The sequence below is a fragment of the Pseudophryne corroboree genome, chromosome 5 (assembly GCF_028390025.1).
Source record: "Pseudophryne corroboree isolate aPseCor3 chromosome 5, aPseCor3.hap2, whole genome shotgun sequence".
NCBI classification, from domain to species: Eukaryota; Metazoa; Chordata; class Amphibia; order Anura; family Myobatrachidae; genus Pseudophryne; species Pseudophryne corroboree.
In genome coordinates, this window is record NC_086448.1 from 471,119,947 (window position 1) to 471,147,510 (window position 27,564).

At 39.9% G+C, this 27,564-nt stretch overlaps 1 protein-coding gene and 1 long non-coding RNA gene across 3 annotated transcripts in view; one reads left to right on the top strand and one right to left on the bottom strand.

The window, feature by feature from the left end:
* Positions 1-27,564, bottom strand: part of CDH18 (cadherin 18) — a 947,256-nt gene that overhangs the window by 240,557 nt on the left and 679,135 nt on the right. The gene's annotated exons all lie outside the window — the stretch shown is intronic.
* LOC134929134 (uncharacterized) lies at positions 5,701-6,967 on the top strand. The gene is made up of 3 exons (XR_010178311.1): positions 5,701-6,313; positions 6,387-6,505; positions 6,734-6,967. It is a non-coding gene; the product is annotated as an uncharacterized LOC134929134 (long non-coding RNA).

Below are 27,564 nucleotides of genomic sequence, written 5' to 3' on the forward strand. Positions count from 1 at the left end.
TGCGGTCAGTGGGTTTACGGTACAACGAGGTGTCCAGTCGGTCACCATTTCTGGTGATACTGACATCCAGGAAAGTGATGTTAGTGGCCGATACTGTGTATGTGAACTTGATAGGATTATCCAAAGCATTCAATTGGTTCACCATGTCAAGAAACTCAGACTCGGTGCCCTCCCACAGCAAGAAGACGTCATCAATGTACCGTTTAAAGAAGGCAATCTTGTGCCCATACCTAGGTAACAGGTACGTATGCTCATAGTGCGCCATGAACAGATTAGCGTAGGCGGGGGCCAAATTCGACCCCATCGCGGTTCCGGCGATTTGAAGAAAATAATCATTTTTATACATAAAGTGGTTGCACGTAAGAACCAATGAGGTCAGTTCCAACACAAACTCAGTGGGGTAATCTTTGCAGGGGCTGTTGGAAAGAAATTGACGTATAACATCCAAACCTAAGTGGTGTGGTATAACGGTATAAAGGGACCCCACATCCATAGTGGCCAGAAGAGTGCCTTCACTAAGATGGGTAAATGTCCGTAGATGTGTGAGGAAATCCCCAGTGTCCTTTAAATAGCTATCAGTTTTTAATACCAAAGGCTGTAGGATACTGTCAATAAAGACAGCAATTGGCTGTAACAGAGAGCCTTCCGCGGCAATAATGGGTCTGCCGGGAGGGTGAACTAATGTCTTATGAATTTTGGGCAGAGTGTATAGGATGGGACACCTGGGTGAATTGATGGTCAAATATTTTAATGTGTCTTCACTTATGTAGCCCTGCTCAAAACCTAACTTCAGAAATTGATCGATTTTAGATTTAATTTTAGGAACCGGATTGGTGGTTAATTTCTGATAGGTCATGTCATCTGCTAATTGTCGGTTGATCTCCATGTCATAGTCAGTCCAATCTTGGACGACTATTGCTCCTCCCTTATCCGCCGGGCGGATGACTATATGGGGAGAATCCTTTAAAGTTTTTAATGCTTTCCTCTCGGCTATGGACAGGTTATCAAACATCCTTTTGGGGGGTGAGCTCTCAGAGTCTCTTTGGACTAACCGTAAATAAGTTTTGATGCTGGGATTGGAGGATGGAGGATCGAATGTCGATTTGGGTCTGAATTGAGGTATCTCTTTGTTAGTGGATTTGTTAGCAAAGAACTCCCGCAGACGGAGGGAGCGGCCAAATTTATACTGATCTATAGTTTGTTGGAATGAATTAATTCTGCATGTGGGGACGAAAGATAAACCTCGGGCAAGAAGTTTAGTTTCCGCTGGACTCAGTTCTACGCTAGATAGATTAAAGACATTGTCACCTACTGTCTCCTCCTCCCTCTTCTCTTGGTACCCCCCTCTCCTCGGGTGCGGTCTGTGCCGCTTCTGAGAACCCTGGAACGGGTAGAGGAGGCCTCTCCTCCTCGATCTAAAAAACGAGTGGAGTCGTTGTTCCCTTCGTAATAATCGGTGTCTGAGGTAGAGGCGGAGGAAACAAATTCATGGGCAAAAGGTTGGGCCCTTCGCCTAGTGTATTGTCTATTCTGACGTTCACTAGTATTGTTTACAAGTAACCAGCGGTATACAGTATGCGTTTGGTAGTCGTTAGTTACAGTGGACAATTTTTTTCGTTTAAAAGAAATTAGATCACGTTTATAAGTGTCCACCTGTGTCTGTAGACGTTCGATCCAATTTTGGGTTTTGTCATTCTGCAGCACGGTGGTGTGAGATTTGATGGTAATATCCACTTCAGTAGATAATTTCTTTAACTCAATGCCAACTTCCTCCACTACCAGGGTCATGAGGTCAAGCGAACATTTGTTCAATACTCCACACCACCGGCTGCAGAAGACAGGGTTGTTTCTACCCAATGTTGGAACGTTAGAGATACGGAAACCCCGGGGGATTTGTTTTCTCCTGAGGTATTCCGACAAAAATTGACCATGTAAAGTCAAATCAACCTCTTTTTGTCTGTGTTTAAGCACTTTGTAAAACAAATCCACAGGGGTTTCGGCTGGTAAGGCCTCAAACTCTAATTTATCGAATAGTAATTTTTCAGTGTACTCATCCGTAAATGAAACTATACCAGTTTCAGCTTTGGCCAGTAGGCCATCATCCAACAAATATACCCCGCTCTGAGTCATAACACTCTTTAGACTGGAAAACTCAAACAGGTATAGCAATTAGATTAATAACATACTAAACATGACAAACAAAACATGTAAGGTTCCCGGAAATAAAGGTGGTGATCGGTGAGGAAGTCCAATCCGGTATGTTGGATGGGTGTCAGGAAGTAGGAACTGCGTATAGTAGTTCGAACAAATGTAGTCTTGGAAGATCCTGCACTCTCATCAAAAGTAATAACGATGGCGGGTGCTCCTAATGACCAGAGAGGCCACCAATATACCACAACAACCACCTAGGTGGAAGGTGCACTCACGCCCAGAAATTAGTCTCTGAAGTCACTTGTAAATTCAGTATATTTTTATTCGGGTTCACTGTTGATGCCGTATTTCATCGACGTTTCGGTCCTTATGCGGACCTTTATCAAGATTGGCACTTAAATCACCTATACAATCAGAAACAGTTACAATTAATATGTATAAGAACCCAGATTTATTCAACACCAACACCACCAGTGCCTCCCAGGCCCTGAAGACTGTCACAAAAACCAGAAAACGTATTAAAAAGCTGTTTTTTTATATATGTAAAAAAGAGATACTTGGAAATAATCCACGTGTGATGAAAGAGACACCTCCACCATTAGGACTATCTGTTTAGATAGGCAAATGATTACCTGGACGGCAAGCCAGATCACTCAGATGTGTGGAATGGCCTTCAAAGTTGGCAACATGCCTGATCACATAATGAAGTTAAAAAGCCTATAACGTAGGGGAAGCTGCAAGGCGTAGTCACCTATTAGATAAATAACAGAGTAACTACACCATAAGAAAATACACTAACAACGTCATTTTGGAAAAGATCATACCTAGTTACATGTAGAAATAGCTCATGGCAGCTTGTGGGCTCTGTACATGTGTCAGACACTCAGTCTGTAAGGAGGCACAACAGGAAAAAATAATCACCAACCGTAATCATGTGTCAGAAGGGAGCTGCAGGAGAACCATACTCACTGCTCAAGTGTCCAGAGCCAAATGGAAGCTGCATAAAGTTCAGCCTCAGCTGAGCACTATTTAAGGATCAACCACAGGAAGTGCCAATTAAGGAGATTAGTATAAACCCAGTCTCTCATTAACTGATCACCTCTCAGATAACTAACTCAGACCAACTGGGAAAAACGTTACAGGGTTCACAGGACAGGCAGTGGCTATCGCTAACGCACGGCTACTTAAATGAGTGTATTTTAACGATTTGGAAGGGCAACTGCCGGAGACGCGTCTTTTGCGTTCCACCGACCGGAACACCATGCGTTCCATTCCGCGGAAGTGGCGCTGGCCGGAAGTCTCTGCGTTCCACTCGCGGAAAGAACCGTAATTAGGCTTATCCACTGGCTAATGTTTAAAGGAGGTGTACAACCTAGAGGGGGGTGTTCTCAGAGAATGAACACTCCCCCAGGTGGAATCATCAATGTACAGGTTCACTCATAGCTCACAGGGACTCGGAGGTATACCGGAGGTCTCCTCACGTATAATCCTGGATTAACCTATGTGTAGCCTGTCAATCACCACAGAAGAAAAAGAGTGCAAATGTAAATAATGATCCATAATATGAAATGTCAAAAATGTCAAAAATGACATAAGAGGGCACCAGATCAAATGACCACAACTCACCCTACGCATACAAACTAACATATATCTGATCAACAAAGGCAAATTGAATACTGATGTGAGTGTAATATCTTTATAGTAATACATTGGTATAATGTAGTAAAAGATTTTAAATAATAAAAGGGAATAGTGGGTGGTGTGGTCATTGAAATTGGTGGACCCTCGTGACTAGTATAGGACCTGGGAAGGCTCCGGGAAACAACAGAAAAATATATATAAAAAACATAAGCAAGGACGTATAAATAACTGTCCTTACTTTCTTAATCTATATACATAAAAAGAACATACAAAAATGAAAAAAATAAAACATAGAACATAGAACATATAAAACACAAATCGAAACCCAGCCTGTATGTGCTGATTGTATCACAGTGCCCTATGTCCCTGAAACATACAAAGTGTGTTCCAAGGTATCCAATCAACTATGGCAAAATAAAATTCTAAAGAAAAATATTAAGGGGGTTGGCCTCATTGAGGCCCTTTGGTGACACTGTATTGAGTTTGTGTATCCAAAAGCTTTCCTTCTGTTTAAGTAACAAGGTGCGATCGCCTCCACTAACAGGTGGCGGCACCCAGTCAATCAGCTGACACTTCAGGGCAGATACTTGATGTCTAACTGACAAAAAGTGCCGTGCTACCGGTTTGTCAGAAAAGCCCACATTGAGGGCCGTGTGTATGGATGACCGATGGTTTGCCATCCTGTCGCGAAAAGGACGCGCGGTTAGTCCGACATAACATAACCCACATGGGCACTTTAGAAGGGGCCAACCTAAAGCAATTACTTATGAAACCCACGATTTTCCCTGAACAGAACACATCTCAAATCCAGCTTATGCAAGCCAAACCTGGCAGTTTTTCCTGCGGGGGATGCACAACGTGCAGATCTATGATCACTGGTCCTTTTTTGTATCACCCACACACAGGGAAAAAAATCTTTATCAGATATCATCTCCACTGTCGACTGGATCATGTCGTCTACCTTCTAAAGTGCCCATGTGGGTTATGTTATGTCGGACTAACCGCGCGTCCCTTTCGCGACAGGATGGCAAACCATCGGTCATCCATACACACGGCCCTCAATGTGGGCTTTTCTGACAAACCGGTAGCACGGCACTTTTTGTCAGTTAGACATCAAGTATCTGCCCTGAAGTGTCAGCTGATTGACTGGGTGCCGCCACCTGTTAGTGGAGGCGATCGCACCTTGTTACTTAAACAGAAGGAAAGCTTTTGGATACACAAACTCAATACAGTGTCACCAAAGGGCCTCAATGAGGCCAACCCCCTTAATATTTTTCTTTAGAATTTTATTTTGCCATAGTTGATTGGATACCTTGGAACACACTTTGTATGTTTCAGGGACATAGGGCACTGTGATACAATCAGCACATACAGGCTGGGTTTCGATTTGTGTTTTATATGTTCTATGTTCTATGTTTTATTTTTTTCATTTTTGTATGTTCTTTTTATGTATATAGATTAAGAAAGTAAGGACAGTTATTTATACGTCCTTGCTTATGTTTTTTATATATATTTTTCTGTTGTTTCCCAGAGCCTTCCCAGGTCCTATACTAGTCACGAGGGTCCACCAATTTCAATGACCACACCACCCACTATTCCCTTTTATTATTTAAAATCTTTTACTACATTATACCAATGTATTACTATAAAGATATTACACTCACATCAGTATTCAATTTGCCTTTGTTGATCAGATATATGTTAGTTTGTATGCGTAGGGTGAGTTGTGGTCATTTGATCTGGTGCCCTCTTATGTCATTTTTGACATTTTTGACATTTCATATTATGGATCATTATTTACATTTGCACTCTTTTTCTTCTGTGGTGATTGACAGGCTACACAAAGGTTAATCCAGGATTATACGTGAGGAGACCTCCGGTATACCTCCGAGTCCCTGTGAGCTATGAGTGAACCTGTACATTGATGATTCCACCTGGGGGAGTGTTCATTCTCTGAGAACACCCCCCTCTAGGTTGTACACCTCCTTTAAACATTAGCCAGTGGATAAGCCTAATTACGGTTCTTTCCGCGAGTGGAACGCAGAGACTTCCGGCCAGCGCCACTTCCGCGGAATGGAACGCATGGTGTTCCGGTCGGTGGAACGCAAAAGACGCGTCTCCGGCAGTTGCCCTTCCAAATCGTTAAAATACACTCATTTAAGTAGCCGTGCGTTAGCGATAGCCACTGCCTGTCCTGTGAACCCTGTAACGTTTTTCCCAGTTGGTCTGAGTTAGTTATCTGAGAGGTGATCAGTTAATGAGAGACTGGGTTTATACTAATCTCCTTAATTGGCACTTCCTGTGGTTGATCCTTAAATAGTGCTCAGCTGAGGCTGAACTTTATGCAGCTTCCATTTGGCTCTGGACACTTGAGCAGTGAGTATGGTTCTCCTGCAGCTCCCTTCTGACACATGATTACGGTTGGTGATTATTTTTTCCTGTTGTGCCTCCTTACAGACTGAGTGTCTGACACATGTACAGAGCCCACAAGCTGCCATGAGCTATTTCTACATGTAACTAGGTATGATCTTTTCCAAAATGACGTTGTTAGTGTATTTTCTTATGGTGTAGTTACTCTGTTATTTATCTAATAGGTGACTACGCCTTGCAGCTTCCCCTACGTTATAGGCTTTTTAACTTCATTATGTGATCAGGCATGTTGCCAACTTTGAAGGCCATTCCACACATCTGAGTGATCTGGCTTGCCGTCCAGGTAATCATTTGCCTATCTAAACAGATAGTCCTAATGGTGGAGGTGTCTCTTTCATCACACGTGGATTATTTCCAAGTATCTCTTTTTTACATATATAAAAAAACAGCTTTTTAATACGTTTTCTGGTTTTTGTGACAGTCTTCAGGGCCTGGGAGGCACTGGTGGTGTTGGTGTTGAATAAATCTGGGTTCTTATACATATTAATTGTAACTGTTTCTGATTGTATAGGTGATTTAAGTGCCAATCTTGATAAAGGTCCGCATAAGGACCGAAACGTCGATGAAATACGGCATCAACAGTGAACCCGAATAAAAATATACTGAATTTACAAGTGACTTCAGAGACTAATTTCTGGGCGTGAGTGCACCTTCCACCTAGGTGGTTGTTGTGGTATATTGGTGGCCTCTCTGGTCATTAGGAGCACCCGCCGTCGTTATTACTTTTGATGAGAGTGCAGGATCTTCCAAGACCCCATATATATATATATATATATATATATATACATACATACAGTTATATGTTTATATATATATATATATATATATATATATATACAGTATAGTATGTATATATATATATATATATATATATATATATATTATAATTATATTAGTTAAATGGAATCCCAGAAGAATAATAGTAATGATATGCATTTTAGTTACAGTGTAATTAAAATAGCAATCTTTATTTTATTAGTTTCGTATGTTTTATATTTCACCTTTGACTTTATATGTATTCAAATGAGGATTGATATTTTAATTATACAATAACTAGAATACATATCCTTACTGCTATTCTTCTGGGATTCCAGTTGATTTAAGAATATTTCTAGAAGATTGGATAAAATTATTTCTTTTAGTGCAGAGGAGTGCCCCAATTGTGAAATTATTTTTCTGTTTAGTTATTATAGTGTTATAGTTATTATCTGGAGAGCACTCCTTCAAGAATGAACATTTAACAGTTGAATTATGGTATATTACAATCCTCACTTTAACTAGTAAGCCAAATACATATATTTATATACAGAAATTGAATTTAAAATGTATATATATATATATATATATATATATATATATATATATAGGGCTGGTTTGAACCGTCACTCCGTGCTGAAAAAGATAACTCCTCGGTGCCTTCAGTGTAAATGATGAATAGTAGACATGGAGACTGCGGCACTCGGTATCAAAGTAGAAAGATTTTTTACTGGAGCATGTTAGGAAGTTACAGTATGCCTAAGCAAGGCTGACGTTTCGGTGCTACAAGCACCGTCTTCAAGGCAGGCATGAACAATGCTGAAAATGCAAAACTAGTTAGTTTTGAAAATGCAAAACTAGTTAGTTTTGCATTTTCAGCATTGTTCATGCCTGCCTTGAAGACGGTGCTTGTAGCACCGAAACGTCGACCTTGCTTAGGCATACTGTAACTTCCTAACATGCTCCAGTAAAAAATCTTTCTACTTTGATACCGAGTGCCGCAGTCTCCATGTCTACTATATATATATATATATATATATATATATATATATATATATGAACAATACTCTTTTCCTGCATAATCCTGCATTGAATAATGATTAAGAGACAGAGTAATCTTAGGCAGCCATTTACACTTAGGTTCCCTGTTAGTAAGAACCAAAAAATTTAAAATTTATACATCAATAATGAATAGGCGCCTCTGTATTTTTGAAGTCCAAATCGTTCACACCATCAGCAAATGCCACCAATCGGTGGAATATAACATTCAAAGAAAGATTTTTAAAAAGGCAAATGTGTTACACTCATTTGTATATTTATTTAAAATTTAATGAAATGTATCGGCAAAAAGTGTCCATTATTTCATAAAAGTGAGATTTCTTTCCTCCTATTCGTGTAGATTAGTGGTCACAATAGTAACAGATTGTACCTCCAATCTACACGAATAGGAGGAAAGAAAAAGCACATTTATGAAATAATGGACACTTTTTGCTGATACAGTTCAGTTTTTTATTTTTAATAAATTTGCAAGAATCTCAGAAAAACTTTTTTCACATTGTCATTATGGGGTATTGTGTGTAGAATTTTGAGGGTAAAAAATAATTTATTCCATTTTGGATTATGGCTATAACATAACAATATGTGGAAAAAGCAAAGCACTTTGAATAGTTTCCAGATGCACTGTATATATATATATATATATATATATATATATTCATATACACTAGCAGATTTGCCCAGTTTACCCAGGCAAAGGTTTGCTGGTGGAACATGTTACCCCTTTTTTTCTCCCCTTAGGAGTCACATTATTAAAAATAACTGCTTAGTGGGGAGCTGCAGATAACTGTCAAAGGTTCCAGACAACACAGCAGGTCACATGTTCCAGGTCACCCAGCGGGTGCACAGGGTAAATGGCATTTGGGAGTGTCACTATTCATCAGGGCGAGCCCAAACACTATGGATTTTTACATGTCACCCCCTTCCCACCCCCACCCCTAGGGGTGTCTAACCCCCACAGTATTTTTTCTTTTCAGCCCCCATGCTGATGGGGGCTGAACTTGGACTTAAATGGCATCTGGAGTGTCACTATCCATCTTCACACCCCCAAACACTATGAATTTGTACATGTGACCCCCTTCCCACCCCCACCCCTAGGGGTGCTAGGGGTGTCTTACCACCACCACAGTATTTTTGCCAGATTGTAAGTTATATATGTACCAAGTTTGGTGTAAATTTCTCCAGGCTTTCCAGAGTTATGCTGGAACAAACATACACACATACATCCATTTATATATAAATATATATATATATATATATATATATGCAGCCCATAGCTCCTGTTACAGGGACATTAACCTTTGTTGTACACTGGTGTGTTTTGTCAATGCAGTGTCTAAACTGCAGCCCAGATCTCCTATAGTAGGGCAGCATTAACCCTATACTGGTGCACACTGGTGCCCCAAAAAAGTTTTTGTTGAAATAGTTGTCATTTGTTAAAAAACAGAATTGTGTGTTCAGGGCCAGGCCGTGCCACTGCATTAATAATATAGGCAATGCATGAGTCACAGTGAGAAGATGTCATATATGAAAAAAACTGTTTTTTTTTATATATATCACATTTGTATGTGTTCAATAATGCTCAGTAGGTGTCATGCCACTGGGTTTACAATATGAGTGCTGCGTGAATTGTAGTGTGAAGTTGTTATTTGTACAAAAACTGAAAAATATGTTGTTTTTAAAACTAGTGTGCGTTCAATAATGATGAGTAGGTGCTATGCTACTACGGTAATAATATAAGCACTGTGTGAGTCACAGTGTCAAGTTGTCATTTGTGAAAAAAAAGTTGTTTTATTTTGTAAAACATTTGTTTTCCATAATGCTCGGTAGGTGTTGTGCCATTGTGTTAATAAGTGCTGTGAGTAGATATGGATCATGATTAGTTAATAGATGAGCAGAAGCAGCAACTGAGTACCAGTGCTGTTTCTGCTGCCAGTCATGATTTTTGTAATATTAGTACTTCAAAATCTACTAAAGCCGATGCTCAATGGCATAGAGGGTTTAAGAAATGGCACCTGAATTCAAAACAAGATTTCACAATACAGGGAAAATTTACTGCTGAAAACCATAAAATTGTCAACATGCTATTCTCCACACATAGTGGCAAGGAAAGGCTGAGGCCTTGGTCTTTTTTTTCTGATTGGTTGTTCTTGACCTGCTGTCAGTCAGGTGTCTTCTCTTTTTACCTAACATAATGATGCAAAATCTTCTCACTCAGAGGTTAGAAGAGGTGTCATATGTAAAACTGGCAAATCAGTGCAGAAAAAAAAACAATTAAGGTTTAAAAACAACTTGTGTGTTCAGAAACATAACAAATCCCTGAGGAGAGCCTAAGGGCATCCAAGTTAGCTATGTGCGAGTCTGACGTTTCTGAAACTATACTTGTAGAGAAGCCTCCTTCACCACTTTTTCCCTCTGAAAATGTAGGGAGGAGCAGCACTAGTAAAGCTGGTGACACAGAAATTGAGGATGCCAAAGTGGAAGTGAACAGGATGAGGGTTTTATGTGTGCAGCTGACAACATTAATGAGGATGTTGATGATAAGGATGTTGTTTGTGTAAGTCAGGCACCAGTTGCAGCAGTTCTTGTTCATGATAAGAAGGTCATTGTCATACCTGGGCATAAGACCAAACAATCCCCCTCAAACAGTATGTGTGGAATTATTTTTTTTCCAAATTCTGTCCACAATTGTCAGGCCATTTGTAGCATTTGTAAAGCCTTTTGCTGTATTTGTAAAGTCAAAGCAAGTAGAGGTAGGGATGTTAACCATCATGGACCAGCTTTCCTTTTACGTCAATTGCAGTAATACACCATTAATATTTTCAAAAAACAATTGACTGCAAATGAATCCTTTGCAAGATGAAGCAAGTATTAAAGCTGCCATCCAGTTGCACAGCAGATCACTGAAGCCATGATGGCTATTCTAGTATTAGATCTGTGGCCAATATTTTTCATTAATACATCTGGTTGTAGACAATTAATTGAGGTACTGTGTTCCAGGTACCAAAATCCCTCTCGGTTCCTTTTTATCTGAAAAGCAATTAATTGCCTGTACCAGGACATAAAGAAAAAAACAAATTCATGGCCTACAAAATTACATTGCACCCACTATCCACTTAAAAGAAATGAGGGCAAGCGGTACTGGTCAGCCTAAAGGTTACATTGTGACAGCTCACTGGGCGGGTGTATTGCCTTCAGTAGCAGCAGCAGTATGTAACATAAAATTCCAGCTCATTCACGTTCAGGCTACTCTTTGTATCACTGGCTTCACTGAGAGGAATACCAGTGTCAACCTGTTCAAAAAGCTAAGGGATGTCATAGCAAAATAAATTATTCTGCTAGGACTCTCCTCGGAATTTGTAATTTCTGCTAATGCCAGCAATATTGTGAAAGCATTACAACTGGGGGAATTTAAACAATGTGCAAAGACAGAGTGTCAAATGATCGTATAGATATAAAAAAAACAAAGTATGACAATATGATAGGATATGAGACACTTTGTTGTCGATTTTGGTGGTTTATATATCATGAAATATGTTTGTGTCTGAATGTAATGAAACAAGATGAAAATACTCTGTCCCCATAACTGTCCTAATCAAGGATAAAATACCTCATCGATTGACAGATAACCAGAGTAACTTACTATGGTTATCTGTCAATCAAGGAGGTATTTTTACCATTGACATGGATTGTTTTACGATAGGTACAAACAAAGTATTTTTATCTTCTTCTACTACATTCAGACACACAAACATACTTTAGGATATATATATATATATTAAAAGTTATGTTTTTAAATTGTCAGATTAATCAGTATGTCTTCCAAAGAGTGCACTCACACAAGATTCTCTTTTTTTCCACTTATATTTTTAAGACTATCCTTTGACTGCCGGGTGCACCACCAAAAATGACAACATAGTGGATCATATCCCATCATATTGTGTGTATATATATATATATATATATATATAGTAAATGTATTAGTATGCGCACAAGGTGGTCAGTTATGATCTGTACAAAGTGTATACACTTAAATCAAAGGATGTTTTTCAAAAAGACAATATTATTATATGCATTCCTCTATATCATGAGTGGCTGCTGGTATCAAGTATGCGGATAGATAAAATATATACAAATGGAAGTAACCAGTGCCTATTAATGCAAAAATATTTCTTATATACATTTGTTGGGAGGGTTCAAAGATAGATCATTTATCTCAAAAGTGCAGTCTTCAGTCCTTAGAACAATAGTAGTTCATGGTAATATGAAACAGAAAAAGAGAGGCAAAAATAGTGAGCATCTTCATGATGAAGTCTTGCTGCTAAAGACAAAACACATTGGGAAACTACCCTGGACCCACTTATGATGGACAGATACTGTAAGCTTTTTAAAACTTTTATCCTTGTACGTTTGTTACATGCTCAAACTTGTCTTGGACCATTTTATGTATTTTTAATAAAAGTCCAGTGTGACAATTACAGAAAGGAGCTGATTCGATTCAAACGTAACAAACGTGCAATTGTAAGGGAAGATTACGAGACCAACAAGGTATACCGATGGGTATCAGGTGGTGAACCAGCAAACCACCGTCCCTACAATCAGAGAGCCAAACATTCCTGGCGCAAACGGCACGAATCTCGCAATAGGGATTATGCAACATCTAACAGCGACAACGAATTTAATATAGCTGATTCGGATGGCCCTTCTGACAGCACTAAGACCCCTTTAGGGGTATCCCCTGCGGTCGTGGAAACCACCAAGCAAAGAGGGCGACCACCCGCAGGGGCAAACAGAACCGCAGGCTCCAGAAGCAGCACCCCCAGGAGAAAAACTTAATTTATAACTTGTCTGACCGCACGCTTACCAAAGAGGAGGTTAGAGTCCTTAGCAATGGACTATCCTTTATACCAACTAATAAATTTGACGGTCTGACCTGGCAAGCGGAACTACACCAGTTTTCTCGTAAGCTGCGATTGCAGGAATATTTTCAAGACCATCCATCTGTTCCTACAAATGAGCCACACCAGGACTTTCTTAAACAAAGACTTAAATCATCTTTTGACCCACAGTCCAACAACCCATCTATTAAGACGTTTACCAGACTGCTTGAAGATTCTGTAACCAAATATACCGCTGCGTCCACAGCTGTTAATTACAACTTATAAAGATCTGACTTTGGAGCCTTGAAACAACTGGGTTCATATAGAGATATCATTATCCGCCCCGCCGATAAGGGGGGCGCAATAGTGGTCATGAACCTATCGGATTACAGGTCTGAAATTTATAAACAACTAGACGACAACACGGTGTACATGAGTCTTTCCTCTGATCCCACAGCACGCTTTAAAACCGAACTGGATGAAATATTGGATCAGGCCCACGAGTCGTCATTAATTTCCAATAAACTACGCAATGCACTCAAACAAGAATTTCCTAAAGTCCCAATACTGTTCACGGTACCAAAAATACACAAGAATGCAACTACACCTCCGGGCAGGCCAATAATTTCTGCTCAACAATCCATATATCAGCCTGTCTCCATGTTTCTGGACAGCATTTTACAGCCACTCATTTCTAGACAACCGAGGTTCGTCCCGGACACTACTTCCTTCTTGAATCAACTGTCAGCACTTAAGGACATACCGGAAGGGACTTTAATTTGCACCATCGACATTTGTAGCCTGTATACCAGCATCCCCCACAGGAGTGGCCTCATAGCCATGGAACAGTTCCTGATTAGAGAGAATCTAACATCGGTGGATGTGAAATTGTTTCTTAGGCTATTGGAACTCACGTTAACAAGAAATTATTTTTTATTTGATGGCAAATTTTTTTGCCAAACCAGCGGGTGTGCGATGGGGAGCAGTGTCTCCCCATCCTTCGCTAACGTATTCATGATCCAGGAGGAGCAGGAGATGTTTTTTTCAGAAGCCACCACCAGTCGACACATCTTACATTATGCACGCTACATCGATGATGTATTTATTTTGTGGACCGGGGGCCAGGAGCAGTTTGATCACTTGGTCTCCAGGATCAACAACAGAGATTCTACGATAAAGATTACTGCAATGAGTGACCGCACCTCCCTCAGTTACCTCGATGTCAAAGTCACCTTGGAAGGAGGAAAGATTAACACCGAAGTATTCTACAAACCGACTGACAGAAACACCCTCTTGAGAGCCAACAGCCATCACCCCCGGGCATTAAAGAAGGGCTTACCTAGATCCCAATTAATGAGAGCTGCCAGAATTACAAGCGATCCACTAAAATTGGACCAAGCATTATCCACGGTGGTAAAACGCTTCTCCGATAGGGGATATAACTCAACTGAACTCCAAAGGAACAAACAGGAGGTAATGAAGATTCCCCGCGAAGATTTGTTAAAAAAAGAGATAAAACCACAACAACAAATCATGCCACTAATTACCAAGTACAATACGTCCAGTCCCGTTGTACCCAGGGCCGTAAGAGCAATGTGGCCAATAGTTGCCACAGACAAAAAATTACCAACATTTAGGGATAAGCGCCCACTTGTCTGCTACAGAAAAGGAAAAAGTATCAAAGATTTTCTGGTCCACACGGACATTACGGGATTCGAAGAACAGGTGTCAACTAATTTTTTGACCAAAACGCCAGGATGCTACAGGTGCCTGGGATGCACAACCTGTACCAGCATGACCCCAGGGCCCACCTTTCGGTCTACTTTTACGGGCAAAGCATTCACCATCAGGCATGTAGTCAGCTGTACAACCACTCATATAGTATATATGATCACTTGCCCTTGCAGGCTACAATACGTGGGCAAAACCGTACGGTGCGCACGTGAACGCATGGCTATGCACCGCTCAGCTATCAAAAATGCCCTCACTGGAAAACTGTCGGATCAGCCAGTGGCAAAACACTTTGCGGATCAAGGTCACACACTACAGGAACTAAAGTTCCAGATTATTGATCATATCCCTAAATCCATCAGGGGGGGTGACCGAGGTGGCCAATTGTTACGAAAGGAGGCACGATGGATGTACAGCCTGGATACCATTAAACCCAAGGGCCTTAATGATAAGGTCCAATGGAGCGTCTTTCAATAATACCTAGGACTGACCCTGTATGAATATCAGTACTTAAAGGACTCTATATGGGACTAGAACATACTCATATATTTGCCTGTTGCTGTTGTTTGGTGGAACAGCATTTACTAAGCTAATACTTATTCAGATCTTGTGAGGCTATGCCCCTTCGTGCACAGGGGTGTCCACTATGGCGGGCATCTAGATGCATGACGGAGCGCTATGTACACATAATGTTGTATAGTCCGGTTTTCAAACTACAAATGTCTCTGATTACTAGACGGCTGTGTTTATACTAACCATAATTTTTTATTGTGATTGCTTGTTATGTACCTTGCATTAATTTGTACACCAGTTCCTTGTACTTTGGAACGGCACAGCACTGCTTAGTTCACTTTTACTTTTCATTTTTTCACCGCAGCCCTGACACCGAGCCGAGTCCTGGTTGCTAAGGAGCGCTTGTCACCAAGGTTACCAAGTAAACTCCGGCTTCCAGGAAGTGACGAATGCGGCGGCTCAGTGACGCGGACTGTGTGCACAGCGCGATGGATGAGGGACGGATGCAGTTCCTAACTCCCTCCCGCGGCGTGTGTCCCGTTCGCGGGTCTTCCCTCACTATCTAAGGTATGTCACTTTTGTTTTACACTTATATCACCTTGACGAAGGGGCGTGTATGGCCCCGAAACGTTGGTCACCTGATGTTTGAAATGGATTAAATTTTACACTTTACCATCTTTAAAGAAGTCTCCAGAGTGCCGCTGTTTGTTCATGAGGAAATATATATATATATATATATTAATGTACAGCAGCAGCCGGCACTCCTCCAAAAGAATCAACTTGCTCAGGTGCCAGGACAGTAGATATGTAGAAATTCAATGCAGGAACGGCACTCAGAGACAACAGCAGGTCAAAAAGCGTGTATTAGAAGTCTACGATCGTTTCGGAGCACAAAGCTCCGTCGTCAGGACAAATAACAACAGTGTTATTTGTCCTGACAACGGAGCTTTGTGCTCCGAAACGATCGTAGACTTCTAATACACGCTTTTTGACCTGCTGTTGTCTCTGAGTGCCGTTCCTGCATTGAATTTCTATATATATATATATATATAGCAATGTAGGGACCGGCACTCTCACAAACAACACATAAATGCCCAGGTGCCTCCACATATGGTCAATCGGCCATGGATATCAATGGAAAAGAGTGGCACTCTCAGGACTTCATTCAGGTAAAGAAGGACACAGTGGTCACAAACTTGGCCTAATCCACGTTTCGATAATTTAATATCGTCATCAGGATAACCAGAGGGTACAGACAACAACATTTATATACCTACTCACCACCCCATGTATCTACACCATCGCTGTGGGCGCCGGGTCCATTGATGACAGCAAACTGCGTCACGCACTTCCTGTGCGACCGGACGCTCAAGCGGTTGCCTAGAGACAAAGACATCATGTGACATAAACAAACAGAAAAATACAAGTAGGAGAATACAGATCAAGTAAACAGCAAATCGGGGGACAGAACAGATGTATGCAGTAGATGACCCCATACATAATAGATGCATAATCATATTAAATATCATTAAGCATGTATACAGCTAATCCATGAGACTCGCGGGTCTCAGCTGCATTACGGGCTAGATGTGTGACAATATAAGCACACTCCTAGTGGAGATACTTGTCATACAATTAAAGCTCAACCTCAAACATGTAGGTGTTCGCAAAGGCTGGGGCCACGCATGACCCCATGGCACACCCCTGTTGCTGGACGTGCTTAGCATTATGGGGTTTTGCCTGATTCAGGAATTGTTTTTATGTGGACAAGCAGGTTGTCGTTTTTTGCTTTAATTGTATGATAAGTATCTCCACTAGGAGTGTGCTTATATTGTCACACATCTAGCCCGTAATGCAGCTGAGACCCGCGGGTCTCATGGATTAGCTGTATACATGCTTAATGATATTTAATATGATTATGCATATATTATGTATGGGGTCATCTACTGCATACATCTGTTCTGTCCCCCAATTTGCTGTTTACTTGATCTGTATTCTCCTACATTGTATTTTTGTTTGTTTATGTCACATGATGTCTTTGTCTCTAGGCAACCGCTCGAGTGTCCGGGCGCACAGGAAGTGCGCAACGCAGTTTGCTGTCGTCCATGGACCCGGCGCCCGCAGCGATGGTGTAGATGCACATGGGGTGGTGAGTAGGTATATAAATGTTGTTGTCTGTACCCTCTGGTTATCCTGATGACAATATTAAATTATTGAAACGTCGATTATACCAAGTTTGTGACTGCTGTGTCCTTCTTTACCTGAATGAAGTCCTGATAGTGCCACTCTTTTCCAGTGAAATATATATATATATATATATATATATATATATATATACTGTGTGTGTATATATATATATACTGTATGTATATATATATATATATATTTACCTATCATTGATTAGGACAGTTATAGGGACAGAGTATTTTCATCTTGTTTTATTACATTAAGACACACAAGCATATTATATGAGATATATATATATGTATATATATATATATAGTTATGTTTTAAAATTGACAGATTGAACAGAATTTCTTCCAAAGTGTGCACCCACACAGGAGTCTTATTTTTTCTTCTTATATCTATATGAATTTTAACAATGGGCTAATTCAGCCCTGATTGCTCCTCTGCAAATTTGCAGAGGGTTGCAATCAGATTGTCGTTGCCCATAGGGAGTGAAAACCTGCCCAATGCAAGTGTGCAAATGCATGCATGCGCCATGTGAAAACTTTGCCAGTCAGCGGACAGGTGCAAATCCATTTGCTACTCACTCAACATCGAATGATTTTTCCAGTCTGTGCATAGCCCAGGACTTACTCCTACAGTGTGATAGAATTAGGCTGTTTGGGGCCGGAGCTGACGTCACACACCCTCCCAGAAAACACTTGGGAATGCCTATGTTTTTGCTGACACTCCCAGAAAACATCCAGATACCACCCACAGATGTCCGCTTCCTGTCATTCACCTTGCGTACGCCTAACGTTCAAAATTGTCAAACCACTCAGTTCCTGTTTGGCATCGCACCTGTGCATTGTGGGGTATACACATGCACAGTCATTCGATAATCAGCCACTGTGGGATTTGCGCAAAAACGATTAGGTCTGAATCGTGCTCCATGTCCCTTGTTTTGCACACACAATCAGCTTGTTGGTACAATTTTTTTTTTAAATGACAGGGGTATGCAGAATATTATGAAACAAACTGGTGTGAAAAGCTCTGGTACATGGGATATTCTTTTTGAATGGTTTAATAAAATCAGAGATATACTGTAAGCCGGGCATTCCCAACCGCGGTCCTCAAGGCACACCAACAGTGCATATTTTAGTGATTTCCAGGCTTCAGCACAGATGGTTAAATCAAAATAACTGAGGTACTAATTAAGTCACCTATGTTCAAGCCTGGAATCACTAAAACCAGGACTGTTAGTGTGCATTGAGGACCAAGGTTTGGAATGCCTGCTATAATTTACACATAATTATCAACCGTCCGGCAATACAATGAAATACAATTAATAAGATAAACACACAATTATCCCATTAAAAACAATATTCAGCATGGGAGACAACCAGCTACAATAATCCTGAATTGCTGTCCATGAATGAGAGATATAACGTAGGTGTATATGGAGCCAGCAAATTAATAATTTCAGCATGCAATGATTAATCATAGGTCACAGGTTAATTTTCAGATGATAGTGCAGTAATAAACTTAAAGCATTAGTAAGTTAATAAATGCAGAAAGGAGCAGTGAAATGGTTGTATTTACTACTTGTATCAACAATCCTCGCGGCTACTGGTGCTATTATCCATTCAACCTGGCCATATCCAGAGGAATGTGAGTTGGATTAAATGTGGCAAATCCACTGATATTATTAGCAATGAACAATCTCCCCTGTCTAGGGAATGGTCTCCACTGCTGCGACCTCGGCTGTACTTGTATTATCAGTATCAGGTGTTGAAAGTCTGGAGACTGCTGGCAAACAAACTGCTCCCACTGTATGTACCTGTGAAAGGCGGTATTATCGCTGGCTCCGGAGCGCTCCTGTCACTGTTTAATGAGCACTGGTAGCAGCGCTGTCTCCTGTATGCCACAACTTCAGCTGACTGTGTGTAGCTGACCTCTGCTGCTTTTCAAAGTGAATGGTAACATATTTCCCCACCTTGATTACCATCGGCGGCTTCCTCAGACCAAAGTGTTGTTGTTTGGCATCATACCTGTGCATTATGGGGCACACATATGCACAGTCATTCGATAATCGTCCACAGTGTGATATCACACAACAGCGATCAGGTCTGAATCAGGATCCATGTCCCATGTTTTGCATACACAATCAACTTGGTGGCACAATTTTTTTAAATGACATGGGTGTGCAGAAGATGGTGTCTGTGGCCCAAAAAATGGAGGGACATTTTCAACATTTAGAAACAGCATGTAGGAGATTACAGCACCTGGAAGATCAGTCCAATTCACCATTACACAGGCTGAAGCAACAGGTGGTAATAAGGTGGATTTCACCCTTTCTGTGCCTGTGTGAATTGAGGAACATCCAAGTGTACAGAACAAGCCATGACATAGGGAGAGGAGGGATAATATACAGTGAGGAATTCTCTCTATTTTTATTGGTATCTGGTCATATGGTCGACAATGTTAAGGCCGACACTCATTAGGTCAACCACTATTGGTTGACATTGACATGGTTGACATGGACAAATGGTCAACACATGACAATGGTCGACACATGAAAGGTCAACACATGAAAAGGTTGACATGAGTTTTTCACATTTTTTCTTTTTTTGAACTTTTTCATATTTTACGATCCACGTGGACTATGATTGGGAATGGTAACGTGTGCCAAGTGCAGCGGTAGCGGAACGAGGCACCTTGCCCAAAGCATGGTGAGCAAAGCGAGCCATGTGAGGGGACACGGTGAACTAATTGGGGTTCCCCGTCACTTTACACAGAAAACAACACCAAAAAAGTATATAACCTCATGTCGACCTTTTCATGTGTCGACCTTTTGTGTCGGCCATTTTCATGTGTTGACCATTAGTCCATGTTGGCCATGTCACTGCCGACCAATAGTGGTCGACCTAATGAGTGTCGACCTTATTATTGTTGACCATTCATATCGGTACCTTTTCATCAACATGCTGAAACCATTTAAAATAGTAACCTATTAAATCAGACAAGGCAGTGCCAGCCTCAGTCAGGTAATTTCCTTAATCAGACTAATGGAAAGGTAACCCAAGAAACTGAAGCAGTAGATGAAACAAAGTGCTTCTGCTAAGTATGTTGAACTTGTAGATCAAGATCTTTATTCCCTTCACCAGAACCAAAGGGTTGTCAATATTTTGAAATACGATTACTACATTTTGGTGACTATACTTGATCCTAGGTTTAAGTAACTCATAATGTCATTCTTTCCAAATGACACAGATTTCTAGAGATGCAAATAGCTCCTTGTGGGGAAGTTGTCAGCTGAAGAGGTATATGCAACTGCTGATGCCATGAAAAAAATGTAGGTTTCCCAAGAGGCCCACTGGTGATGAGGATGAGGATGAGTCTACACAATGCACAGTGACACAACATTTTGACATCTGATTAGGTCTCAAATAATTTCCCAACATTAGTGACACCTCTGCTGTGACTCAATCTGATACTGCATCTATCCATAGACTGGTGAAGGATTATTTTAATGACAAATGAGCATGTCAGACAGTCCCTTTCACTACTGGGAGGAAAAAAAATGCTGCTTTGGAGCCCAGTATACAAAATTTATTTTGTGTTCTTAAGCTGCCCACCTTCCAGTCTGTACTCAGAAACAGTTTTCGACACAGCTGAGAACCATGTGAGTGACCAGCAGAGGAGGCTACAGATTATGTTCATAAAAATTAACTACAAATTCCACAGGGAAAACTGTCCCCACCTGTTACGTCAAAGAACAGAGACTTCTGAAGCAATGGAGTCAAGCGGGGATACTGTAAGTTAATATTATGTGATGAAGCAGTTAAAACTGATGAGGGTAAGGATGAAATGATCTCTTCCAACTGTAGAGAGGATTAACAGTACTGTTAGCTGCCTTAAGCCCATTGGTAGCTAGTTTTGTGGGGGACCAAACAAACCAATCACTTCAGCCACAAAAGTGGCAGTCCCTGCTGCTGAAGTGCTTGGTTTGCTGTGTGTGCATGTCATTTTTAATATCCAACATACTGTAAAGGTGAGTAGAAAGGCCCAAGGACAGTTCCATCTTGTACCACTTTTCTTTTCTGCCACTGCTGTGTGGCAATGTTTCGTAGATGTGCTATAAACTGGCATGTGTTTATGCTGCTTCTCCGCTGCCTAGTAACCAGTCAGTTTGCTGCAGCCTTTGGCTAATATTAGTTAAAACAATATTATGACCTGTGAGGTGGTCCAAATTTACTAGAAATGGCAGAAAATTAATGTTATTGAGTTTTTATAATACTATAGAAACAAAACAGGTCCAAACTATATGATTTTATCATTTTTTTGCATTTTTTAATACAAATCTAAAACCAAAGCAAAAAACAGACATCTCTAGTGAACTTTTAAAACTATTGTGCCTGTTTATCTGATGTTTTGTCTCTTTTTAAAGTTTTCACCTTTTTTTGACTGTTATCATAATTATTTCAGCCTTGTCAGTTTTTATTTATGTGTGCATTTGGAGTGTTTGTGTAGAGTTCAGTGTTAATTTCAATGTTGCTTTAATTTTCCGTGTTTGCTTGCCTTGTGTGTCTTTTGAACAAACTAAAAAATGATTGAAGTGCTGCACAACCAGAATATGCATTTTATAGATTTTATAGATTTAATATCACAATACAGACAGAAAACATATAACATACAATAATATACACACAGTGTTAAAAAATGATATTAAAATACCAAGTAACCTCGGTAATCAATTAATATTATACAAGCCTAACTACTGGAAATAGACACCATAAAATTAGTCTCAATCCTAAGTGAGATTTCAGAATGATCAGTCCTTTATTAGTGGTTAATAAGTCACTGATGCAAATATATTAGCAATCAGTTAGTATCAGTTCTCAGTGGTAACCGTATTTGTCTCACTGGTCATCCATCTCTCAAAGCCACAATCCAAATGAATTTAAAAGATCGTATAGACAGTCAGTAAAAATTTGTATTAAAGCTATGTCCACAGCTGTTAGTTTAACTTCTATCACATGCATAACTGTGCATTAATCATTGGAATGGCCGGCAATGTCCAAGATCAGAACTGCAATTAGTATATTAGATTTCACAGTCAGTGCAATTTATTCACTAAAATTGCTATACATCAACCCTCAAGCTTAGGGTGTATTCACTATCACATGGACACTGGTCCCTCGGTCGGCTTACTGTATGATGGTCTCCCCATGCAGCTACAGATCGCATTGGAAAAACTTCCTATCTGGGGTCCCGCCGCACCAAGTCCATTTAATTGATGTCCCACCAAGTGTAGACAGGATGTCGGATCCGTGCACAAAAGCAGTCTCAAAGCGTTTCCCCACCTTTGCATTCGGTGGCTTCCTCAGGAGTAATCACTCCTGAGGAAATCATATAATTAGAACAAAATTTCCGGTCCACGTAGATGTACTGTTAGACGTTAAAACATCTTTAAACATCTGCTGTAGATGCACTACTTTAGATCCAGCTGTAGTGAAACTACAAGTCCCATAATACTTTACCAGCTGGTCGGTGGGAAGGTATGCTGGGACTTGTAATTTTACAACAGATGGAGAGCCACAGGTTGGCCAGATCTGCACTACTTGAAGAGATTCAGCGAGGATCCTCTGTACAAATACATATATATTCCTTTGGTGAAAAAAAAAATTGTCATTAGAAAATATAATCTTTTTTAATCATCACTGGTTTTATTCTTGTCTTTTTTAAACTACTGAATTATGACCAATTTGTCTTAATTTTAGTCGCCTGGAAATGTTTTTGTTTATCAAGCTTCTTTCAGTGCTTTACCACTCTAAAAGTATGCTTAACAATGTTATAGAAATAGTTTTGAATTGGAGTACCATAAACAACCAAGAGCTAAGTCTCTGTAAGTCATTGTTTGCTTTATCTACTGTAGATAAAATAACACTACAGTATTTCTAATCAGTAATTTGTCAGTTTGGGGTGTTCTTCCTACATTTCCATCAACATTTTCTTTCCAATTCAGTGACACAGATTCAGTTTCACTGTGTGTTTTAAGCATAAGTATCAGCATTGTCATGAACTGTCAATGATGTATGCTTTATAAGAGCTGTCATTTTAATTATTTTCCTGAGTGTATTATTCTTACTGAATAAAAATTGAAGAAAAATGTAACATGAAATGAGAAAACAGAATAATGTTCACATGACAAAATCTGCTTTATACTGACATAAACCAGTTCAAAGCACAGCTCATAAAAACATATAATCTCCAGTAAGCAGACACATCTTTCTATATGTCTTTAAAGAAAAAAAATAATTACAAATCATTTGGAGACCACTGTCCAAATGAAATTAATCAAAGCAGTATTTTAAAGAAAAACAGAAACTTTTTGGAATTAAAGTAGTGGTTCTAAAGAGGTAGGAGACTGGACCTTGTATGTAATGTCTTTGTACTTTGCATCTATAAAGATTTGTTTGCTTTCCCACAAACCTACATACTGTACATGCACTACATGTTTGTGGAACTGACTAATTAGAGTAGTGAGTAGGTGCACTCCTTGCAGTGCACTGTAAGGCCCATCAAGTCAAAATATTGTCAGTAGGACATTCAGGATCGACTTCCACTTATCTAGATCCACTACATTATGAAATTATGGGGCAGATGTATTAACCTTGAGAAGGCATAAGGAAGTGATAAACCAGTGATATGTGAAGGTGATAAACGCACCAGCCAATCAGCTCCAATATGTAAATTAACAGTAAGGATCTGATTGGCTGGTGCCTTTATCACCTTGCACATATCACTGGTTTATCACTTCCTTATGCCTTCTCCAGGTTAATACATTTGCCCTCATGTGCTTAATAGAGTATTGCAATACTGTTTCTAATGTTGGGAAGCACCACTGCTAGAACACAAAATAAAATATCAAATACATAGGGGTCTATTCATGAAGCAGTGAAAAGTTTGGAGAAGTGAGCCAGTGGAGAAGTGGCCCAGTGGAGAAGTTGCCCATGGCAACCATTCAGCTGTTCTGTATCATTTTATAAAATGCACTTTATAAATCTTACATCAACACTGATTGGTTGCCATGGCAACTTCTCCACTGGCTCACTTATTCACTCTTTTCATTGCTTCAGGAAGAGACTTACAGTAAGCCACAGCAACTGCCCTTTGCAGAGCTCAAAATTATAGACTTCATGAGTCACACTTTGCGAAATGGAAGCTTTATTTACATATTTCTATATATTGTGGCAAAACAAATTACTTAGAACATCTCTTTGGAGTGAATTAAGATATCACACTGGTGACAGGCTGTAGTGTGGCATATGCCAAACAGAACATCAGGGCAAAAAAGCTTTAAATATGGGGACGCATAGGTTTAAAGCCAGCTACAAGGATAGAACTGAGGTGAAGCTTAGCCTTCAAAGGTGCAGGCTCTGGTGGGTGGGACGATTCATGACAGACCAGCTGCTTTATCTGATTGGACCTTGCAGTTCACCAAAAAAACTGTGGAAGATCTAAGCCATTTTGACAAATAAAGCAGATGCTTTTACAAAATTTTTAATGTAAGATTTAGTTAAATAATGATATACAATATATGATAAATACATACAGTATTTGGAAACAGTATGAATGTATAACCTACTTGAGTTTGCTTAGTGCAGGAAACAGCAACGTTTTTGGTCTGCGCAGAATCCTTTATCAAGCCAAACAAAACCTTTCAAAGCCACAAAATCCATATATAACATCTGGTTGTTCTAGCTACATTATTTATATCATAAAAGTTTCTTGCATGCATGACCACAGAATTTAATAAAAAGATAGGTGGCGCTTGGTACATAGGGGGTCATTCCAACGCAATCGCATGCTGCACTTTTTCGCAGCCATGTGATTGGAACCACACATGCGCGGCAGCCGCACTGCGCAGGTGCATCATTGCCCGGCGCGACGCCGCGTACAAAGAAAGCATTTGCAGCTGCGACCGCAAGAAGATTGACAGGAGAAAGGCATTCTGGGGCATGAAATGACTGCTTTCTGGGAGTGGTTCGGTGAACACAGGCATGTCCAGGCGTTTGGAGGGCGGATGTTTGACATCAATTCCGGAACCTGCATCGCTGAAATCATTGCACTAGGTAAGTATGTCAGCCTTGCTATGCTAAAATACACACCCCCATAGGCAGTGTCTAGTTGATCATATGAGCAGCAAAAAGTTGCTATGTGCGATCAACTCAGAATGACCCCATAGGGTATAGACACCAATATTTGTAAAAATATTTATTTAATTCACCCAATTCACTGCTCTCCAGAGGAACCTAATTAAGGTAGAGATTCTAACAGGATGTGGTGCAGGTGAGACTGTTTATACCACATACCCCTTATCCCCAACAAGTTTCCTTTTCAATTGAAGATTCTGCAGTTTGATGTAATAGGCTGCTTTGCTATGATGATCAACAAGTCGCAGGGACAAATGCTTATAGCGGCAGGTATAGATCTCAGGGCCAGCTGCTTCTTCCATAGGCAGCTTTACGTGGCTAGCTCATGAGTTAGTGGCCGAAAGTATCTTTTTGTGTTAATCTCTGAAGGTAAAACTTTAAATATTGCTGTGCTGCTGACTAATGGAAGAGCTGCTTTGTTCCCTCTGGGAGGTGATTGCACTGAGTGGATACAGCTTGGATGGCACACAGCTAAGCCAGTGTGTGAGCACACCGTAGGCTCTCATACTACAGAAAACATTGAATCATTAAGCATCTCGGCATCTCACAGTGTTTGCAATACTATGACCTCACCAGTGCAAGCATGTTCTTGGCTCCTATTGGAAGTCAATATTATTTACAAGGTACTGTTGTACTAAGCCTAGGCTCCATGACTGGTTATTTACAGCAATTGTGATTTCAACATACAGTTGCATGTTTATAGTTAATACCATAAGACCACTGTGGATATTTTATTTTCATGGTGAGAGCATATATCCACTTACACAAAATGGGGACCCGTTATGAAACCTGGTGATTTATTTTAGCAAGTATTTTATATATATATATATATATATATATATATATATATATATATAAATAAAATACTTGCTAAAACAAATCACCAGATTTCATAAGGGGTTATATTATTTAATATATATTTTACTTTTTATTGTAATTGTTTTCTCCCAGGAAGTGTTTGCATTTTATTTTATATTGTACATACTGTATATATCCATACATTACATGCTACTGGGCTGTTTCTATGGAAAACATACAGTTTGACTGAACCTGTGTCTTTTTGCGAGAAAACATATTTTTTTTACAGACGACCAAGTTACATAGCCTGTAAAAAAATTGTAAGTGAAACTTCATGAAAACCGTCCATTTTTCATGCCCAATCTTTCTTCACAGGTAATTGGATACCCCCCTAAGGGCCTAATTCAGATCTGATCACAGCAGCAAATTTGTTAGCAAATGGGCAAAACCATATGCACTAAAAGGGGCTGGGGCAGATATAACATGTGCAGAGAGAGTTAGAGTTGGGTGGGGTGTGTTCAAACTAAAATCTCAATTGTAGTGTAAAAATAAACCAGCCAGTATTTACCCTGCACAGAAACAAAATAACCTACCCAAATCTAACTCACTCCTTGCACATGTTATATCTGCCCCACCTGCAGTGCACATGGTTTTGCCTATTAGCTAACAAATTTGCTGCTGCGATCAGCATTTTGGTATCCTTATAAATGTAATCTTCATCATAAATGAAGTGATTTGTGTAAACATACAGTATATTGACCATTTGAGATTTATTGGACACATAGGGGTAGATGTATTAACCTGTAGAAAGGCATAAGAAAGTGACAAACCAGTGATAAATGCAAGGTGATAAATGCACCAGCCAATCAGCTCCAATATGTAAATTAACAATTAGGAGCTGATTGGCTGGGGCATTTATCACCTTGCATTTATCACTGGTTCATCACTTCCTTATGCCTTCTCCAGGTTAATTCATGTGCCCATAGATCTTTATATATTTTTTAAACATATGAGACTAAGATTGTCTCTAATGTTTTCATGCCTATTGATGGCATTTTCTCTATGCTGTGTACCATGTTTTACACCCATGTATGGATATAGAGTTTCACGACTTCTTACAGTGGAGATGACACCTCCACTGTCATTCACTTGTAAAATGGGGGAAAAGGCAATATTAGTGAAATTTAGCTCAGCAAATTAAATAATATAATAATTTTAAATAC